General features: G+C 42.9%; 1 pseudogene across 1 annotated transcript; it reads right to left on the bottom strand.

Annotated features, from left to right (window-relative positions):
- Window positions 1–2,666: 2,666 nt before the first annotated feature.
- Window positions 2,667–4,240, bottom strand: LOC310824167 (bMERB domain-containing protein 1-like; annotated as a pseudogene). The gene is made up of 4 exons: window positions 4,234–4,240; window positions 3,874–3,988; window positions 3,379–3,449; window positions 2,667–2,924 (listed from the first exon to the last, which is right to left on the bottom strand). The product of its transcript is annotated as a bMERB domain-containing protein 1-like (transcript).
- Window positions 4,241–7,500: the final 3,260 nt, after the last annotated feature.

The raw sequence follows: 7,500 nt of genomic DNA, 5'->3' as shown, positions 1-7,500 counted from the left end.
GAAAAGAAGTGGGGTGGGAGAGAGAGGCAGAGACAGAGAGACAGACTGGGGGAGGGGAGACAGACTCACATACAGTGTACACAGATAGATAGAGAGAGAGACAGAGGGAGAGAGACAGAGGGAGGGAGACAGAGGGAGAGAGACAGAGGGAGAGAGACAGAGTGAGAGAGACAGGTAGGGGAGAAAGATACAGGGGAGAGACACACACACACAGTGTACACAGACAGAGAGAGAGAATTCAATATGACAATTTGAATTACCCAGCATTGTACCACAGCAGCAGGTAATATCACATTCCTTCGCCAACGCAGCGTTGCTTAGCTCATTTCGGATTAACTCCCAATTAGAATGAAATCTAACTTAATGTACCATCGCTGGCACTACACATGGTTGATTACATGCTGTGATGGTGTGGTTGCATTCACCTATATGGGTAAGACAAACCTGACCAGGTATCTTATCTCTATTTATCAGAGTCCTGTCCAAACTGTTTCCCAAGATCTCAAGATCACATACAACACTGTATGTATATATATATTTGCCAGGTGTGATGTTTCACACTATTGTATACGTTGTATATATGGACTGCCTGGATGATGGGGTTGCTATGGTGACTGCTCTGTGTATGAGCCCTTGATCGCAGCGGCGGCATGAGTGTACGCCCACCCATGTATCCACCATTGCCCTGGACTCACCCACCCGCCACCCTCCACACTCCACGATGTCCCCTATGAAGTGTGCACTTACTGTATTGCACTCTCTCCAAGGTGCTCATTCCATTAGCACAAGGATGCTACAGTACATTGAATACACAGAATAGCTAGCAAGGGTTGAACGGTCAACAACTCCCATATCCATGTGTGGTGTCGCGTATGAACACCTGACACTGAACTGTCTGGCTGCCTCTGAACACTGCCTGGTCATTACTGACAAGACTAAAGGGTTTAAATAAACTGGAGATCCACACAGAACTAATGGAGGACATATACTTTAGGTGGCCACTTTTAATGCTGAATTGTATACTAAGCTAAGCTGCCCTAGCCACATAGGTGGCAGTTTTATGCTAATAAGCAGACTCAACAATAGTCTTTTGTAGGTGCAGTGTGCAGTAATATGGTGGGCCAATAGTCTATAGCCTGATGTATCGTGGTCATTTGGATACAATAAGATTTGTATCCTTATTTCACCTGAGGGGACAAATAAAAGTTAGATAGATGTTAATTCAATTCTGTTTTGAACAAGGAGAAGAAGAGCAGATGAGAGCAGTGTGATGACGCTATGATGACTCATCGTCTGGGCTCGGCTCGTGTGCAGTTCTTCTCTGATAAAGGTCTCTTCTAATTGGACAGGACGTCAAATCCGTGATAATTAATTAACTACTAGGAGAGTTGCTTAATGTCAACTGCGAGCACAACATTAGCGCCAAACACTAATTACAGTGCCTTCGGAAAGTATTCAGACCCCTTCACTTTTTCCACATTTTGTTGTGTGATAGACTCAATTTAAAATAGATTAAATTAAAAGAATCTGCCATCAATCCACACACAATACCCCAGAATCACCAAGCCAAAACAGGTTTTTAGAAATTTCAGTAAATTTATAAAAATTTAAATACAGAAATACCTCATGTAAGTATTCAGACCCTTTAAGTATTTCAGACACTTTGTAGATTTGTGTAAGTCTCCCCAGGCCTCAGTGTCGCATTCCTGAGCAGTTGTGTTCCTCTCCATTTGCTCAGTTTGTAATGACAACCTGATCCACAGTGTGTAATTGATTCCTATGCAAATCAGAGACCCTATAAAAACAAATATTCCAAAATTACATTAACTATTATCCTTGCATTTAGATGCACTCAATTCAACTTATTGAGTGATTTGTTGATGACATTTTGGCATTTTAGCTAATTTTAGGAGTGTCAAAGCAAAGGGTCTGAATAGTTTTGTACATGAGGTATTTCTATATTTCAATTTTAATCAATTTACTGAAATTACTAAAAACCTGTTTTCTCTTTGTCAGTCTGGGGTATTGTGTGTGGATTCATGGCAAATTCTTTTAATTTAATTTAAACTGAGTCTATAACACAACAAAGTGTGGAAAATGTGAAGGGGTCTGAATACTTTCCGAAGGCACTTTATAATGTTTTTTCTATCCTTTGATTTGCTAATAACTATTCTCAGTCTGTCCGTCAACTAATTCTGAGTAATAAACTATTAAGCCGGTGATCAAAGGCAACTGCAGTCATTCAGAATGTAAAGAGTATAGGCTAAAATAGTGCTTCGGAGAGCAGAGATAAAGCACAGTCCTGAATGAACATAGCCATTCAAACTAAGGTAGGTGGTGTTAATAGCCTCGATGCCTATGGATGTGCATTGTTTATCAAGTTTGTTGTTTTAGTGTGCGGAAATGCATATGTTATACAATGAGGACAAGCATCACTTAGCAAGACCTTTTTTCATTCAGTATCATGCCTGCAATTCCTGGTGATGGGGTTCATGTAAATCTCTATGTTGGGACAGGTTCACAAATGCTGAAGCCGATGTGATTTTGACAAGAAGAGAGAGAGAGAGAGAGAGAGAGAGAAGGAGGGAGTGAAAGAGCTCAGAAAAGACACATAGTAGAAAAAAAATCACACAACGATCCTGCCAATCTCTTTTAACACAATCCTGTTAACATCCTTTCTCTCCGTTACCATTCTTGTTCTTCTCAGTCTTGCTTGTTGTCCTTCCATGCTTCAAGTCTTTCTCTGGTTGAAAAGCTGAAACTGTGACGCCATCTTGGGTCTGTGGAGCCCTGTGTGTGAGGGGGCCCTCGGAGTTGGAGCAGGTGAAGCCGCAGCACTCCTTCAGCAGGGTCAGGCCTGTCTTAGTGAAGGGGGACGAGGTCTGCTGGGCTGGAGGTCGTCCTACTGCCTGGGGACGGACCACCTAGGACAAGAACACACACCGTGGATGTGGTCCAATAGTCACACTAGCATATACCCTAGAATGCCTGGTCAACACACTGCTTCATCTTATGTGTGTGTGTTAGTGATATTGGAACACAGCACTTCAGATAATGTCACACCGTATGAACCTGATGATGAGATGATGAAAACATGTTCAGCCTATTGATGTGGCCAATACATCATTTGAAATATAAATGCTTTGTTTCCCTTTCACTGGCTGCCTAGAGAAAGAGTCGCTTTCCAAAAATAGTCCTAAAGAATGAGACTCTTACTCCTGGTGAACATCTAGATGAGATTAAATGAAATGAAGGTCATTGTTCAACAAATCAAGGTCAACAAATCCCCTCAATCCCATTCAATAACTGAATGCTGTGAATGATAATAACAATACTAATACTAATAATACTACTACTACTGCTGATAATAATACATACCCTTCTTCTTCAAACTTTTGGGAAACTTGGACTTGAGGAAATCGGCCATCTCTTTATCCTCCTCTTTCTCCCTGTTGAGGAGGAGAGAAACAGGATGATGAGAGTAGAGCTAAAACATCTCTTGCTGCTTCTTTCCATGACCCCAGGCTCTGTCTTCTCTCTCCCCCTCTCCCCCCCCCCCCCTCTCCCCTCTCCTCCCCTCCTCCTTTCCTCACCCGTCTCTCCTCTCCTCCCCTCTCCTCCCCTCCTTCTTTCCTCACCCGTCTCTCTTCCCCTCTCCTCTTGTCTCCCTCTCCCCTCTCCTCACCTGTCTCTCTTCCCCTCCCCTCTCCCCCTTCCTCTCTTCCCCTCCCCTCCCCTCCTCCCTGTGTTTCTTCTTCTTCATCTTCTTCTTCTTCTTCACATGCCTCAGAACTAATCAATTATCACCCGTCTCTTCCTGCTTCCTGCTTCACACCTCCCAGAACCTCCTAAGGCCAGTGTACAGACCCTTGCCATAGCCTCTCAAACTCCACGTTGTCCACCAGGAAGTCTCTGGTTTCCACCAGCTTGTGGATCTGCTGGAGAAGCTCCTGCTCCTTCTCTCTGTCTTCCTTTGACTTGTCATTGTCTGGAAGGTGAAAAAGATTTGACTATTAGGTGGGATTTGGTAGCAAGTGGTGGTGATACCTCCCTATGCTAAAACCAAACAGTATTTCTCCCCAACATGTTGAATATTGTCAAATGACCTCACTGTTCTGCAGCCAACAGTAAGCCCCCTTGATAAGTGCCTCTCTACTTCACAATGGACTCAAATTAATGGGCAATAGGGAACCTCATAGTCTGTAAATGACTGAGTCTGTGTCACTTCAATACCTGGCATACACGCTAGTTTAATACGTTGTTGTTCTCAATATCCCCAAGATGAAAAATCCAATGATGAATACTTCTGCATTGGTTCAACAAGTCTGACTTGTGAGAAAAAAATAAGTAGCTCCTTGATGAAAACCCGGGAACACAAGGATAGAATCTCTCTGTATGACAAGACTGAAGCTGATCATCAAGCTGATCATCAGACAACTGACCACTGAGGAGAAAGGGAACTACTGGTGTGAAGTGGACATATCTATTTTACTTGACAGATACACTGAAGTGAATCTTTATGTAGATGGTGGTAAAGTTCCATCACTTAAAAAATAACGCTGTGATTTAAGTAGTAAGTTGTAATTAGCATGCCCAATCAGGGAGGCTAGCCTACAGTCAGAGCAGTATCAGACATTGAGGTTGTTATTTGTGTTCCTATTAACAGATGAGTGCTGTTTGAAGTCAGTCACACAGACTGCTTATCTGGGAGGAAGTACCACCATCGGCTGCAAATGTTCATAGAAAGAAGACTTCATTATCAAATATTTCTGCAAAAATGTCCATGAAGTTTCCTGTGCGTAGATTATAAATATTTCTGTTACATATGATGGTAAACAGACACTAGGGAGATTCTCATTGTCTGACAACAAGAATGAGGGAGTCTAAACTGTGACCATCACTGACCTGTCTGAACAGGATGCTGGGCCATACTGGTGTGGAGTGAATGTTAAGAGAACCGAAGCGGGCTTCATCGCACTAATTAGTCAGGTGCAACTGCATGTTGAAGGTGAGTGTAAGCTGGTCTTCTTGTTCATCATTAATGCACTGATGTTGTGTAGCAGAGGCAGACCTATTCCTCAATAATGATGATGCATGCACTATGATAATGATCCATAGCCATAGAAAATGTCTACATCCTCATTATTATTACATTTATTCCCAATAAATACTTCTAACAGGTATGAACATTGTGACGGCCGCCGGGGTGTGCGGGCGCGTCACGGACCCAAACAGTGTAAGCAGAGAGGTCCACACCAGAATTATAATCAAAGATATTTATTCGGTTAGCGGGGAGAGGGAAATGATAGAGAGAGGGTGGGGGTGAGAAGGCGTCGTGTCGTGAAGATAGCAGGGGGGTTCGGTACACGGTGGGTGGTCCTCTTACGTTCCAGGTCGGGGCGGCAGCGGGGTAGTCAGACAGGCGAAGGTTGGCAACGTAGCGGGCTCTCGGACGTTCTCGGGGTCGGGCTTCAAAGGGGGCTCTCCTATGGTCAGGGGTCATACACTGGACAATGGTGACTCGGCTTATTCTCTCTCTCATCAACTGCTCCTTGGTTCGCCGTAGCAACTCCTCTCCACTGGGTGCTCCGTTGGCTCCTTTTGTACGGTCTCTGCTGCTCCTGCTGATGCCCTTCAGCTGTGCCTTGACGAGCAGGAACTCCATGTATGGGCATACGGTGATTATCTCCACGGGTGGCAGCTGTGGCCCCTTGGGGCGCAGGAACGCCATACATGGTCCTGCCAAAGACAACACGGGGCAAGAGAGGGACAGCAGAAACAGCAGAGACAAAGCGAGGCGATATATACACTCCATTTACCACCTTCCCACACTCGCGCATGGGCTTAGGCACGGGGCGGGCGCCACAACATGATGAATCAAACTCAAAACAAGTGGTCGCATGACCAACTAACATAAGTTAACATTACATTATATCTGACTCCAAAATATAATTCATGGGTTAACAATGATAGAAAATACTTTGCTCATCCCTGTGTGACAGACAATCCATCATATCGGATCCTAGATTCATTAAGAATACCCAAAATGCTATTTTACATCCCCTCAAGTTAAGATAAATTGTCTTGTGAGGAGTTTACGCTCATGCCAACAGCAGTAGCTAACTATCTCTACGTCTCGATGATGATGCATGTGAACATTCAACAATCAATGAGAGAACCTGGTCATGATTATGTTGTGCTGTATTAACAGAACCTTTATCTAGCGCACAACCTCACATTAATGCACATAGGAAGAATGAGAATAGAGTATCAACAAAATAACCAATTTAACAGTTTCAAAGTAACATATCACAAACACAAAGCAAAACTCAAAGAACATCTTCCTGTCCTTCTCCTTAAGTATCATTCCCAACAAAGGACAAGGTGTGAGACACATTACAATTGCAAAGGAATTGACAAATGGCGAGGGTGCGATTTCTTCAGGATGTCCGCCAGGCACGCTCATAGTAAATAGGTATACACATTTAAATCAAGGCTGGCGCCATCAAAATCCATCTACAGAAAAATTAGTCGTGTGAACTAGATTCAAGTCACAGTGGCTGTGAAAAAAACTTCAACATATGAATTATTGTTTATCAGCTCCAGATCTAGTTATTCTGAGAAACCTAACTCTAATGATATCAGCACTTCCTTTTTGTGTTTTTTTTTTTTTACTGTGCTGTAGTGAGCTATGAGATCTGAACATGCTCAGTGTTGACATAGCAGTCTACGATGTGGTGAGAATGAGTTGTGGATTTTGCTAGTTTATTTTTGTGAAAAAACATTATTCAACTATTATTTTGCACCTCCATGTTGAAGGTGAGTCTAATCTGGTCTTCTAGTCCATCATTAATAAATGTACTGTTGTGTAGCAGAGGTATTCTGCAGACTTAGTCCTCAATAATGTGAATGCACTATGATAATGATTGAAATTTAATATGTTGACCAATGAATTTCACAGATTGGAGCTATTTCAAATCAGACAATGTGACCGAAACACGTTGAGAGGATTGCCATGGTGTGGTGTGTTTATCCTCATGACCATGTGAAAAACAAGAAATTCTTCTGTTTGGGGAAGAATCCTTTCGTGTGTGAAGACAAGATAAGAACTACGATACAGAATGAAGTTGTATTTGGATTACCCCAGACTGACACACTTCACCGTGTCCATCAGAAATCTGAAAGTAGAGGATGCTGGGACAAACTGGTGTGGATCTGACCGAACCATGAAGCCTGCCGACGACACCAGGATTCACCTCTCTGTGGGTAAGTGCTTGAAATTCTGCTTCTTCCTACAGTTAGTCACATTCAATGATCTGTCACATCAAATGATCTGTTAACAATTTATTGAGCTGGAGAATTGCAAACACTTTTTGGCCTTTACTTCTCTGTGTTTCAAAAGTCAAAGTCAAAGTGGCTTTAATGTCAATTCTTCACATGTCAAGACATACAAAGGAATCGAGAGGACGTTTCTCACTCTCCCATGGTGAGACAGATAAA

This window comes from Argentina silus (assembly GCF_951799395.1).
Source record: "Argentina silus genome assembly, chromosome: Y".
NCBI classification, from domain to species: domain Eukaryota; kingdom Metazoa; phylum Chordata; class Actinopteri; order Argentiniformes; family Argentinidae; genus Argentina; species Argentina silus.
This window is presented reverse-complemented; position numbering and strand designations above follow the sequence as displayed.